The sequence below is a fragment of the Lissotriton helveticus genome, chromosome 3_1 (assembly GCF_964261635.1).
Source record: "Lissotriton helveticus chromosome 3_1, aLisHel1.1, whole genome shotgun sequence".
Classification (NCBI taxonomy): Eukaryota; Metazoa; Chordata; class Amphibia; order Caudata; family Salamandridae; genus Lissotriton; species Lissotriton helveticus.
The window spans coordinates 586,557,763-586,569,765 of NC_136061.1; the positions used below are offsets into that span (position 1 = coordinate 586,557,763).

The 12,003-nt window shown below is 45.8% G+C and overlaps 1 protein-coding gene across 4 annotated transcripts in view; it reads left to right on the top strand.

Annotated features, from left to right (window-relative positions):
* MAP2 (microtubule associated protein 2) overlaps nucleotides 1-12,003 on the top strand; it is a 1,143,712-nt gene that overhangs the window by 992,742 nt on the left and 138,967 nt on the right. The gene's annotated exons all lie outside the window — the stretch shown is intronic.

Below are 12,003 nucleotides of genomic sequence, written 5' to 3' on the forward strand. Positions count from 1 at the left end.
TACATTTGTATGCTGCTGAAAGAGAACATGTTGAACAAACAGTTCAAAAGTATAGCACTCACACGTTTTTACAAGGCTACTGGGTTTGGGAGGTACCGGGTTTGCTTGGAATGAGTGTACGGAAGAGTCTTATAAAGTGCTCTGCTACCCAAAAAGGGCATCATGGCGCTCAGAGGAAACAGGCATCAGCGTCTGGTCTATTGAGATTTTCAGGTGCTTCCTGAAAAGAGCCAGAAAGGAAATGTCCCTGATGGGCTGGTGCAGAGAAATCCACTCTTTTGGCACCAGAAATACCAGATTAAAGAAGGAAGGAATTCCATACTGCGGTGCTTAATATGGTTGATCTTGAGAAGGTAAGCAGTTGAAGAGTGCAAACACGAACTAGAGAGTAAGGAAGAAGTCTGCCCCTGATGACACTAGGACTAGAAATGTGAGAAGCTCTGTGCTCGAAGCAGAGAGTTATAAAAAGAGCAGAGTGACGCATCCCTAGGGAGACGCATCACATTGTAAAGCCCTGCATCACATTATACCTTCGTCATGTATATTGTATGCTGGGTGGGCGTTACCATGAAGGAAAGCCTCGTAAAAGTGATGCTGTGAAATCTACAAGATTTCACTGCGTCACTTCTAGGACGCCACTGCGTAAACAATCTTACGCCTGCGTGAAGCAGGTGTAAAGAGTGATGCAGTATAGTGGGAATGGGCCTCGAAATGCATTGCTGGAGTTGTGTTGTGCTTTCGGCACAATTCCAGCAATGCATGATTTTTGCCCCAACAGATGCATCCTAATTTCTCACGCATCTGTCAATCCTTGCACCATATTGTGCCGTATTACAATATGGAGCATCCATGGTGGCGCAAGTGTTTCTCAGGGTGGCGCATGGAAAGTGGCACATTTCTACAGATGCGTCACTTTTTTGTAAATCTGCCCCTTTGAGTTAGGTAGTTCGGCAGACCTACATAGAGTGAGTTGCGGTAATCAAGTCAGGATGTCGTATAAAGTATGCTGCATCATGGCCATTTTAGTTTCTAATATTTAGCATAATGTTTATTTTCCAATGTTCTGGTATCTTTCTCTCGCTATATGTCAAGGTAAAGAACTTCCCATAATAATGCCCTCTTGTCTACAATTTTTTATATCACAACATGTGTCTGTGTGTGTGTGTATAACTGCCTGCGTTAGTGTGGTGAACCCAGAAACTTTGACGGAATAATTGGCACATCTGGACACTGCTTTGAAAGTACTTCCATCCTCTATGCTGCAAGTTGTCAAATTGACAGTCACCCAAAGTCCAATAGCATCACTACATTGAACATCACACAAATGCCGACCATAATGTCACCTCCACCTCCAATGTGATCAAGGTCACCTAATGACATCATGTCAGCAGTAACCTCAAATGGCATTGGGCTTTCCTGTTACCAAACATGATTTGCAGGTGAGTCAGTAAAATGCATTTGGTTGGCAGTGGCAGGCAAGGACTGAAAACTGTCGCTCCTGATGACATCTCCTAAACTTGCATGTGATAGAATTCACCCTCCAACACAGCAGAGTTTGATTCTTGCCGCAGAACTGTTGACCTCCAGGTCTGCAAACATTAAGGAATATTAAGGAACACTAACAGGCTCAAAAGGACAACCATACTACGCATCCTGACCAGCATTGCCCTCAGGCCGACGGTACCAACACAGCGGACAACCAACATCCCTCCGCAGACAAAGCTGCTGGCTGTGCTGCACATGTTGGCCTCTGGGACCTTCCAACCAACAACCGCCAGAGTCAGAGAAGTCTCACAGCCAGCCCTATCAAAGTTCCTCTCAACTGTCTTTGATACCATCATTAGCTTAGTACCCCAGTACCTATACTCCCCCCACACTGCGCAGGAACAGCTGGAGACCAAGCAAGGCATCTACGCCATATCTGTCTTCCCGCATGTGTTAGGGGGCAATTGACTGCACACATGTCCTACTTGTGGCCCCTGGTGACACTGCACACAATTACCTCAGCAGAAAGCACAAGCATTCCATCAATGTGCAGGCAACAGTGGACCACCTAGGAATCACCACCAACGTCGTCGCCAACTACTCAGGCAGTGTGCATGGTTCCTACTACTACCGACAGTCCATCATCAACCAGCGCTAATAGGATGGCACCCATGGAAATGCACTGCTCGTTGGCAAGTATCAAATGAACACACCACACCCCCTAACTCCACAATCATGCAACTCACAACTCTGGGAATGCACACGTCACAGACTCACATTCAACATGTCAAACAACATGCCCACTCATCAGACACAACAGCATAACTTACTGTGGCAACCTGGGATAGCCATCTACATGAGCCATCAACAGCATGGCACCTCAGCCACACAATCGCGGAATGTGGGGAGAGGAGGGAACCAGGCATGTGCGATGGAGGCAAGTGACCCATGAAGGAGAAGGTACACAATGCCAAGTGAGGCATAGATGTGCCGGACAGACTGCAGTATGCAAACCACAGACATGTCCATGTTCACATGCACTGCTGGTTTATGAAGTGTAGTAGACAGTGGACGCAACCATGTTACCCCAGCCAGTGGGGAAGATCCCGGAAATGTAGCTTGTAACTTCCCCTCCTTTAAGCATGAGCAGAGTGGGCCAGCGTAGGGGTGTGAATAAAAAGCATGTAGCCCTGGGCATGGTTCTCTTCTAGAATGCCCTACGTCTCTGCCAGGGCGCCGCCTTCCAGCCTGCCACGAGGCCGCTACCGTGAGCGGTGGTGCCTGCGATCCTGTGCGCCTGCTGCACCCCGGACCTCTTGTACCCATTCCTGTCTTGCCCACACCTGTGCACCAAGGCCTCACTGCTCACCTGCCGACACTGGCGCTTGTCAAGGTGGGCCCACCACGTGCCGGAGCAAGCCCCAAGCCCGAGGCCCGCGAGCTTAGCAACCTCCTCAAACCATCACGGCCTCCTCAACACAGGCCCGCAGTACTCCTTTCTCGTTGACATACTCCACCTGCCTACACAGCTACCAAGTCAGTCACACATGTGGAACTGAGTCTTGATTAAGCAATGGCAGAGTACACACTTAATGGTAGATTTTATGTCACTGTACTCCCTTCGATGTGGTGCCACCAAATCTCTGCCTAGCATCCGAACGACAACGGTCTGTGGTCCTTTGCTGACTACTGCCTTCGGCCTACAGTGCGGTTGAGTGGGTCACACAGTTGGAACTGAGTCTTGATTTTTGTATGGCAGAGTTCATATCATTGAACGCATGGAGAGGAGTAAGAGGAAGACGTGGTGCAGTCCGGATGAAAAAAGAATCCTCATTACGGAGACGATCGAACACTGCCAACAACTGCTCAGATGTCATTAACTCTGTGCATCGCGAGCCAACGACACGTGGCTGTGGGCCCCTGCTGACTGCTGCCTCGGGCCTACACTGCCGTCGAGTATCTCACACATTGGGAACTCAGTCTTGATTTATTTATGGCAGCTTTTATATCATTGTACTGGCCTCATCGCAGACTGCATACCCCTTCAGCTCGGATGTATGACGTTACAACGCATACTTTTACATCGCATGCCTTTACAATGCGGTTTTTACATCGCATACCTTTACAACGCATAGCGCTTTGGGGTGCTGGATAGTGAATAGTTTAATTTACTATTCCAACTCCAGCCCCTGTGGACACTAGGGAAGGTGTGACAGTAAATTAAACGTATTGCCTATCCTAGAGCGCCCCCCAACGCAATGCGTTGTAATGGTTTGCGTTGTAAAAGTTGCGTCGTAAAGGCACTGCGTGGTAAAAGTTGTGTTGTAAAGGATGTTTCCCCTTGAGCTCCGGTGCCACAAAGTCTGTTCCCTGACAGCCATGGACACTTTCTGGTTGAACTTTGGCGGCGACTTGGTCTATGGACTGGGGATTGTCTTCATCATCCTATTGGTGATATTGTTTTTATGTGAAAACGAGGCTGTAGCATTCCACTCCTCAATTTACCGCTTCCAGATTACTTCTGCCCTCTGCATCATGCCCTGGAGGACACCTTCCACTGTCCCCAGAAACCCTCCGCCACATTCACCTTCGACATCGATCAGGACCCGCTCAGTCCACGTGGCCCTACCTCAGTGCACCGCAAGTCACCATCCTGTGGCATTGTGCCTATGCCGGCCACAGTGCATCCAGGGCCACTAACTCTGTGCAGCTCAAGTCAGGGACCCTGTCCGGTGAGATATTGGATGGCCTCTGAGGCGATGGCCTTGGGGTCATCAAAGCTATGTGTCTGTGGCCCTGCGCTGTCCGCTGCCTCTGGCCTCAACAGCGGTCCACATCAAACCGAGTTCTGACCAGCCCATACGTCGCATCACCGCAGGAAGCACATGCCACCACCGCCAGAACCACCTACAATCCCAACTGTCAGAGTCGAAACAGCCGTACTGGCAGACTAACGGAGTTGCTCACACTTGTTGTGGATGCCGCATCTGCCTAATACCCTGCTCAGCACTCCAGACGCCCCTAACTCAGTGCACCATGACTCATGGATCATTTCTGAATGAGTTGCGGGTTGTAGAGAGCTCACGCAGCAATGTCACCTCAGGCAGTGTGGGAGATCTGGGACGATGATGAGGAAGATGATGCAGGTGTAACACACCCCACTGCAGCTGCATCAGGAATATCACAAAGGGACACAATCGTAGACATTTTCTTCACATGAGCATGCTCAGCTCTAGTGCCCCAACCTCAGTGCACTGCAACTCATGGACACCTCTGTTTGCAGATTGGGTGACCTCTGTACTTGCTCCGGCTACCACCATGATGCTCCACAGTTGTCTCTGTAATGCTGGTGTTTTCTGTTTCCATTTTAATAGTGTTCTCTGTTTAAGTTGTTTCCAGCACCAACCACTCCATGCGGTCTGGCTTACACTCACTCCACACACATCCAGTTCAGGTGTCACTGTACATGTGACCCTGCCAATAAAGGGGCTGGGCACACGTGCCTGTTCCAGTTCCACAAACTATCTGCATGTGTCCGTGTGGTCATGATGTTTGCATGAGGGCCTCGGCCTACAACATTACATTGTTCTATCTACAGAGGATGCAACCATGTCACCGCTGGCAGCAGGTAAGACCTTGGACATGTAGCTCTGTCGTCACCCACTCAATACAAAAGAGGAGTGGACTGGGCGGTTATACGGAGCTCCAGCGTGGGAGTGTTAATGATGATTCTGGAGCTCTGGCCATGGTTCATTACAGGAAATGTGCAAATGCATGTGTCTGTCGCGGTGTGGGTCTCCTTAGTGAGGTGTAGGTTGTCCCTGATGGGACTTGAACACCCATGTATGTGATCTAGTTCGGCTTCCATGAGCTCTGACCCCACCTGCACCTGTTCGGCCACCTCCTTTTGGCATTCTGACACCTGGCATTGGAATGAGATGTGTGCCTAGGTGAAGTGTTGGTGGTGGGTGCTTCCAGCTGTGTGGTCTGTGCATGGGATGGGGTCTCCTCTATGTAGCTTGGCTGCCCTGCTCCTGGAGGTGTGTTGCCTAAGATGTCCATGGGTTGTTGTAGGGCGTCGGTGTCGAAGGTGTGGTGGTCCTCTCCAGCATCACTGATGAGTGGTCTGCTGGAGTTGTTGTTTGTCCCTCTGCAATGTGAAGGGGAGATGCATGTTGACATGTATGTTGGCACATTGTTCTAGTTTACATGCAGGCTGTATGACAATGTACATTGTGACTGTTTGGGAGGTGCTGAATATTTGATGTGGGACAGTGGACATTTGGACTACATGACTGATGTGAGGTTGTACACATACATTTCCATCTCACAGTTTCCTGCAATTTTAGATGTGATTGGCGTTTATTTGTGCATGAGCAAACCCAGTTGTGTCCTCTGTTCTGCAGTGTTGGTGTTGCACTTTGTACCACATTGTCTTCGGATGTGCTATTATTGCTGTGTGTGTACTGCAGTGTGCCACCGGGATCAGGGACATGATCCAGGGTCATTGTGGGTGTGTAGTGTGCTATACATTGTTGTGCATGTGTGTTATTGTGCCCATCTCAACCCGTCCCCCCAGGCCCTGGTTGTTTCTCACCCTGTTGATGTTGTGTCAGATCCTATCGAGCTGTGTCCGGACTCCCAACTCCTTGTGCTGTCTCCACACTGATGACTGTGGCCTCCATTTCCTCCAGCTCCTCCTGTGGCGCAGGACTCCTACCTCCTGTCGCCATTGCAGCCTTCCTGTTGGCAGCCGGTTTTTGCTTGGTTCGGCTTTTCACATCATGCCAGCGCCTCTTGTCCTCCTCCATAGACCTCCTCGACACTCCGACTGCATTCACGTTTGTCATATTGACGTTCAGTGGATGGAAGTGTTCGGTCACCTCCGAGATGCTGATCTTGTTTTCCTGCGGACTGCACCCTGTCTGCCTCTTCCTCTTCTCCTTGGCCTTCCCCTACCACGAGGTTCCTTGCTGGTGGTTTGTTGTTGCTTGTGGGGTTCGCGTTGGCTTCTGCACTGGGTCCGGGTGCATCCATGGTGCTACGCAGTTTCTTTTTTTCTCCCTTTTTTTTGTTGCTTTTATAGTGCATTTACCTGCATGACGCGTGGGAATTGCAGGCCAGTCACTGGTTTTTGTATCGCGATTGGCCTCATCACAGCTTTTTTTGCGTTCGAATTTTGCATTTTTGCGGCGTTACCACTGTGTTATTTTCCCGCGATAGATTGCGATGTGCAAAGTTGCGTTAAGCTAATTTTGCGATGATTATCATACGTTTTTGAGAATATCCCCCATAATGATTAATGTCTGCATTGTACTTTTGAATAACGCTGAGCAATGGTTCAGCTCCCTAGAGGGGGACTGCAGTGTGCAGCACAACAGCAGTCGAAATGAGAAGATAAAAAGCAAAGTGAAACGATACGTAGGAAGAGCCAAAGACAACATTAAAAGAGGCAGACACACGAAAGGGGAGATGAGGAAAGAGATGGATAGTGGCCGGCAGTGGCATAACCATAGACCGGTGATAGGAAGAGCAGCAGCATAACTGCAAATCCATGTGATGGCTAACTACTTAACTTGCTGCCAGTGCAACAGACTCCCTCCCACCAGTAAAGAGAGGCTGACCAAGGTGAACCCAATCCATTATTGTTAGGATTACCTGCCGAGAGAGGTCGTCAAGTGACATCCCAGGATTTAAAGCAGGAAAGAGGAGGAAACAGCCAGAGGAGCGGGAGCGACCATCAGTACCCGGGAAGTTTAAAAAACAAGTGGTTGCAGGTTGCTGACAGCATGTAGTGCATGCAATAGGTGAAAGTCATTTAAGAAAATAGTGCTCACAGACTGTAAATGAAATGTGCTGAGTAACAACATATGCTACAGGGGCAATCCTCATGGGAGTTTACCAAATGAGAAAAGGAGGTACTACGAAGTAACTACTGAAGCCTATTCACGAATCAAAAGCCATCATTTACAACGTACAGTAACAGGAGCCAAATGAAAGGATGGGTGGAAAATGGGCGGAGCTTCACAGCCATACCAGAATACAGCATGTCTTGAAGAGACAACGCAAGTGTTGCCTAGGCAAGCCCTAAAAATGGTTGCAGGTAGTGGCAGAATCATACCAGAGTAGTATCTGCAGCTTCCATTGGTGAAACCTATTGTCCTGAAGCAATACGTGACCCTATCAGCTTCTTTCCGACATGGAGAAACTCCTTGCTAGAATGTACGTTATCTGTGCTAATGTGCTAGGCTACTCCAATGTAGACCAGCAACAGTTGTCATGCCTAGACTCTCTAGATGCATACTATTGCCATGGTGTACCTATCTAGCGTTGCCAGATTTATTTTAAACCAAAAACAGAAACAGGCTTTAACAATGTGTGGGCAAATGTTGGCAAAAGAACATGAGTACATCAATGCTATGATGAATATAACCACAAATGTGAAAAGAGAGTGTTCTAAGCCACATTTCAGTATAGTTCTGTCAATTCAGCTTTAGTTGCATTTTAGGATGTGTAATTCCATATTTACAAAAAATCGTACATTTAAGTATCAACAAGCAAATTATGAAACCAGGACATGATTGTTTTAAAATGTTAATGAAAAGTGGAGGTGGTTGAGATGTGCATGTGGATGTCTAATGGCGATTATTTGCATTTCTTACATATGGAATCAAAAAGAAACCTTGAGGCCCACTTTCCACCACTAGAATTACATTCATAATCAAGTCAAACCCGTCTTGTCAGACCTGGCCAGTACCAAAACAACATTATTTAGGGTCACATGACAGTGAAACCTCCTCAAAGGCACAATATCATGAAAAACAATATCGTTGACAAAAATATTGTGTCAAAAATATCGTTTACTACAATATTGTGTTCCTATACTTATAATGCAAATGACAAAAATATCGGGAAAAAAATATTGTGGACAGTAATAACGTTCAAGATCATACAAAAACATTGATTTTCCAAAATATAAACTGTTTAAAGTAGAAACAGTTAATATATTAAAATAGTTTAACGTAAAGTAAATAAGTTCCACAAATTTTTAATACTATATAGAAATATATAGTTATAGAAACCACACATAACAAATACTTGACAAAGGCTCCTTCAACGAACGATGATTTGCCACGGAGTGCTTCTTATTGTATTTGTGGATTTTCTTCTTGTAAATATACATTCATACATATACACACATATACACATATATATGTGTATATATATATATATATATATATATATATATATATATATATATATATATATATATATATATATATATATATATATAAACGATCCAGGAACTACAACTACTGGAACGAGTCCTACTAGTCCACAAATCAGAAAGGCTAGTCCATTTAGACCAGTGTCCAAATTTATACCACAGACACCACTGGATACGATTATTATTATTATTATTATTATTATTATTATTTACTTATATGGCGCACAGCTACCTCCAAGTGAGGCAGAGAGTGGCCTTTAAGGCGCTATGCTTGGCGCATCGCACTTTTTGGAGAACGGGCCCTGCCATAAACATCAGCCTGTTTACCCCCTACCACCCTAAGAGGAACCTTCGGTCGATGGAGGCATTCCTCGCCGTTGTTCCCAGAGTGAAGCGAGCTAGGTCTGGAGGTAGGTTGTTCTCCTTGAACACCGCCAGGCTCTGGAATGCTCTTCCTATCTCACTCCGTTCCAACCCAGACCTACTTGCATTCCGGAAAAATCTAAAGACATTGCTGTTTGCTCAATCCTATGTACCTTAGCTCCCTCCAGTCACTTTCCCTTCAACCCAGCGCTTGGACGCCTGTGGGCAGCAACCGCGCTCAATAAATATTTTTACAATTACAATTACAATTACAACGGAAGTGTCCCGGCGCAGTTTCCAGAAAAAACGGTATACCTCAAAATGATACAGTCCCAAAGCATGGCCAAACAATTAATTCAGACGAAACAGCCACGTTTTTAAAGCCTCTCTGAAAATATATTCTTTTTCAATCCTTCTAAGTTCCTCCGGCATTGAATTCCATACCAAGGGAGCACGAACAGAAAAAGCTCGGCCTCCATTCCTACTTTTTGCAAATCTAGGGACTTTAAGGAGATTGTGACTGTTTGATCTCAAAGTTCTTGATTGTAAGTATCTCTGAATTCTAGCTCTGAGATATTTAGGACCAATATCATGCAGGGCTCGGTGAGTCAAGATCATGGTTTTAAAAAGAACTCTTTTCTTTATGGGCAGCCAATGAAGACTCACCAGATGGTGGGATATACTGTGTCTTACAGGGATATTTCTGATAATTCTAGCTGCCGCATTCTGAATATGCTGGAGTCTTGAGATCAAGTATTCAGGTAAACCAATAAAAAGACTATTGGCATAGTCTTAGCGTGAGGTAATAGTGGCATGTACCACCGCTTGCCGACAGTCCATAGGAAGGTAGGGTAGAAATCTGCGCAAGGTTTTCAATTTCCAAAAACACACTGACGACAACTGAGCAATGTGTTCTTTTCCTGACATTTCTGTATCCATTTTAAAACCTAAATTCCGATTAGATTTGGCCGGGATCGGGGGAGGGTTAAGAGCTGTAGGCCACCACTGGGCTGAGTGCATCGGAGATTTATTGTTAAAAAAGAGGACCTCCGTCTTTTCAGTGTTAAGCCTCAGACAATTGTCTGACATCCAAGAGACGATGTTCAACAGACAATTTTTAAAGCAAGTCAAATCCCCCCCTCCTTTTCCTTAAAAGAGAACAACAGTTGGGTGTCATCTGCATAGTTAACTATACTCACACCACACTTCTCAACTATTGATGCCAAAGGGGTCAAATAAACATTAAAAAGAGTCGTGCTCAAGGCAGAGCCCTGAGGGACTCCGCACGAGAGCCACTTAGTTTCGGAAGTAAATGGATATAGCGCCACTTGATACGAACGCCCCTCAAGAAAAGTCCGAAACCAGGAGAGAACCGAACCCGAAACTCCGAGATTTTCCAATCTGTGCAACAAGATCTTATGGGACACCGTGTCAAATGCTGCGGAAAGATCTAACAACACAAGCATTGCACAGTGTCCCTGATCCACAGCTTCCCTCAAGGTTTCAGCCACTTCCAACAGGGCAGTTTCGGTGCAGAAACTTTTTCTGAAGCCTGACTGTGAATCATGCAGCAAGTTGTTGGACTCCAGAAAATCCGACAACTGCCTCTGCACTTCTTTTTCCAAAACTTTAGCCGGAGCTGAAAGAAGAGATATGGGACGATAATGTTTTAAGACCATAGGGTCTACATTTTCCTTTTTTAAAATGGGTTTCACCAGGGCTTTTTTACAGTCAGCCGGATAAATCCCAGTCTCCAGCGATTGATTCCATATTAAATTTAACGCTGGGTTAAGTACTGAGGCCAAGATCTTATAAAATCTTGCCGGCAAAGGATCAGCCGGGAACCCAGATTTGACACTTTTTAGGTCATCAAGAGAATATTCTGCATCAAATGGTTTAAAACAAGACCACTGTTGCGAGTTGGCCAAGAGGGGATGGGAAAGCTCCCCACCTGTATGTGGAGGAAAGGAGGCATAGATTTCTAAAAAGATTTCATGAAAAAAGTAGCCAGAATCTCACATAAGGTTTTAGAGGGGGAGGTGACACTTTGTGATGCCTGGGGATGTATAAAGCTTTCCACAATCCTAAAGATTTCTTTTGCGGAATTCTTAGAGGCCTTAATCTGATTGTCATAATACTCTTTTATAACGAGGCATTTCCTCCGATGGAAAGTCCTCAGAGACCTCCTATAAATAATCTTGGCTTCCGGTATATAACCCCGTCGCCAAGCCCTTTCCAATTTCTTACAGCCACTCTTTAATTTTTGGAGCTCACCTGTAAACCAAAGGGCAGAAGGGGTTTTTCTAACGGAGGTCTTTCTTACAGCCGGAGCCAACTTATCCAAAGTGGCAACTACTGAAGTCTGAAAAACCATAATATCATATGAGGGATCTCCAGTTAAAGACAAAGGAGTTTTTGCCATTCCATACCAAAATTAGCAAGGGTGATATTCCTCCAGTTCCTAGTCTCCTTGGTAAAGGGTAAACTTCCCCTTACTTTAGGGCACCTAAATATACCAAAGGAGACCAAAAAATGGTCTGACCAAGTCACCTGTTGGATGGAGTCAATGATTAGGATGTGATCATTAGTAAAGACCAGATCTAAAGTATAGCCTCCATGATGTCTTCCATGAAAAAGTGATGCTAGATCTTCGTCAACTCAGAGAGAATAAGAGAGGCAACAATAAACCCATGTGGAATCTTTCATATGAACAAAGGAAGGCTGTGAAGGACCTTGAATCTGACAAGAGTATAATAATTAAACCCTCTGATAAGGACGGAAATGTAGTCTTACAGACACGCACCAACTACTGCAATGAAGCCCTTTCCCAACTAAGTAATCGGGACAATTATCTGCCAATCACTATGAAAGACTATCTGGAGAGCATCACCCAGTATGAGGCATTGATCCTGAAATGGCATGACAAA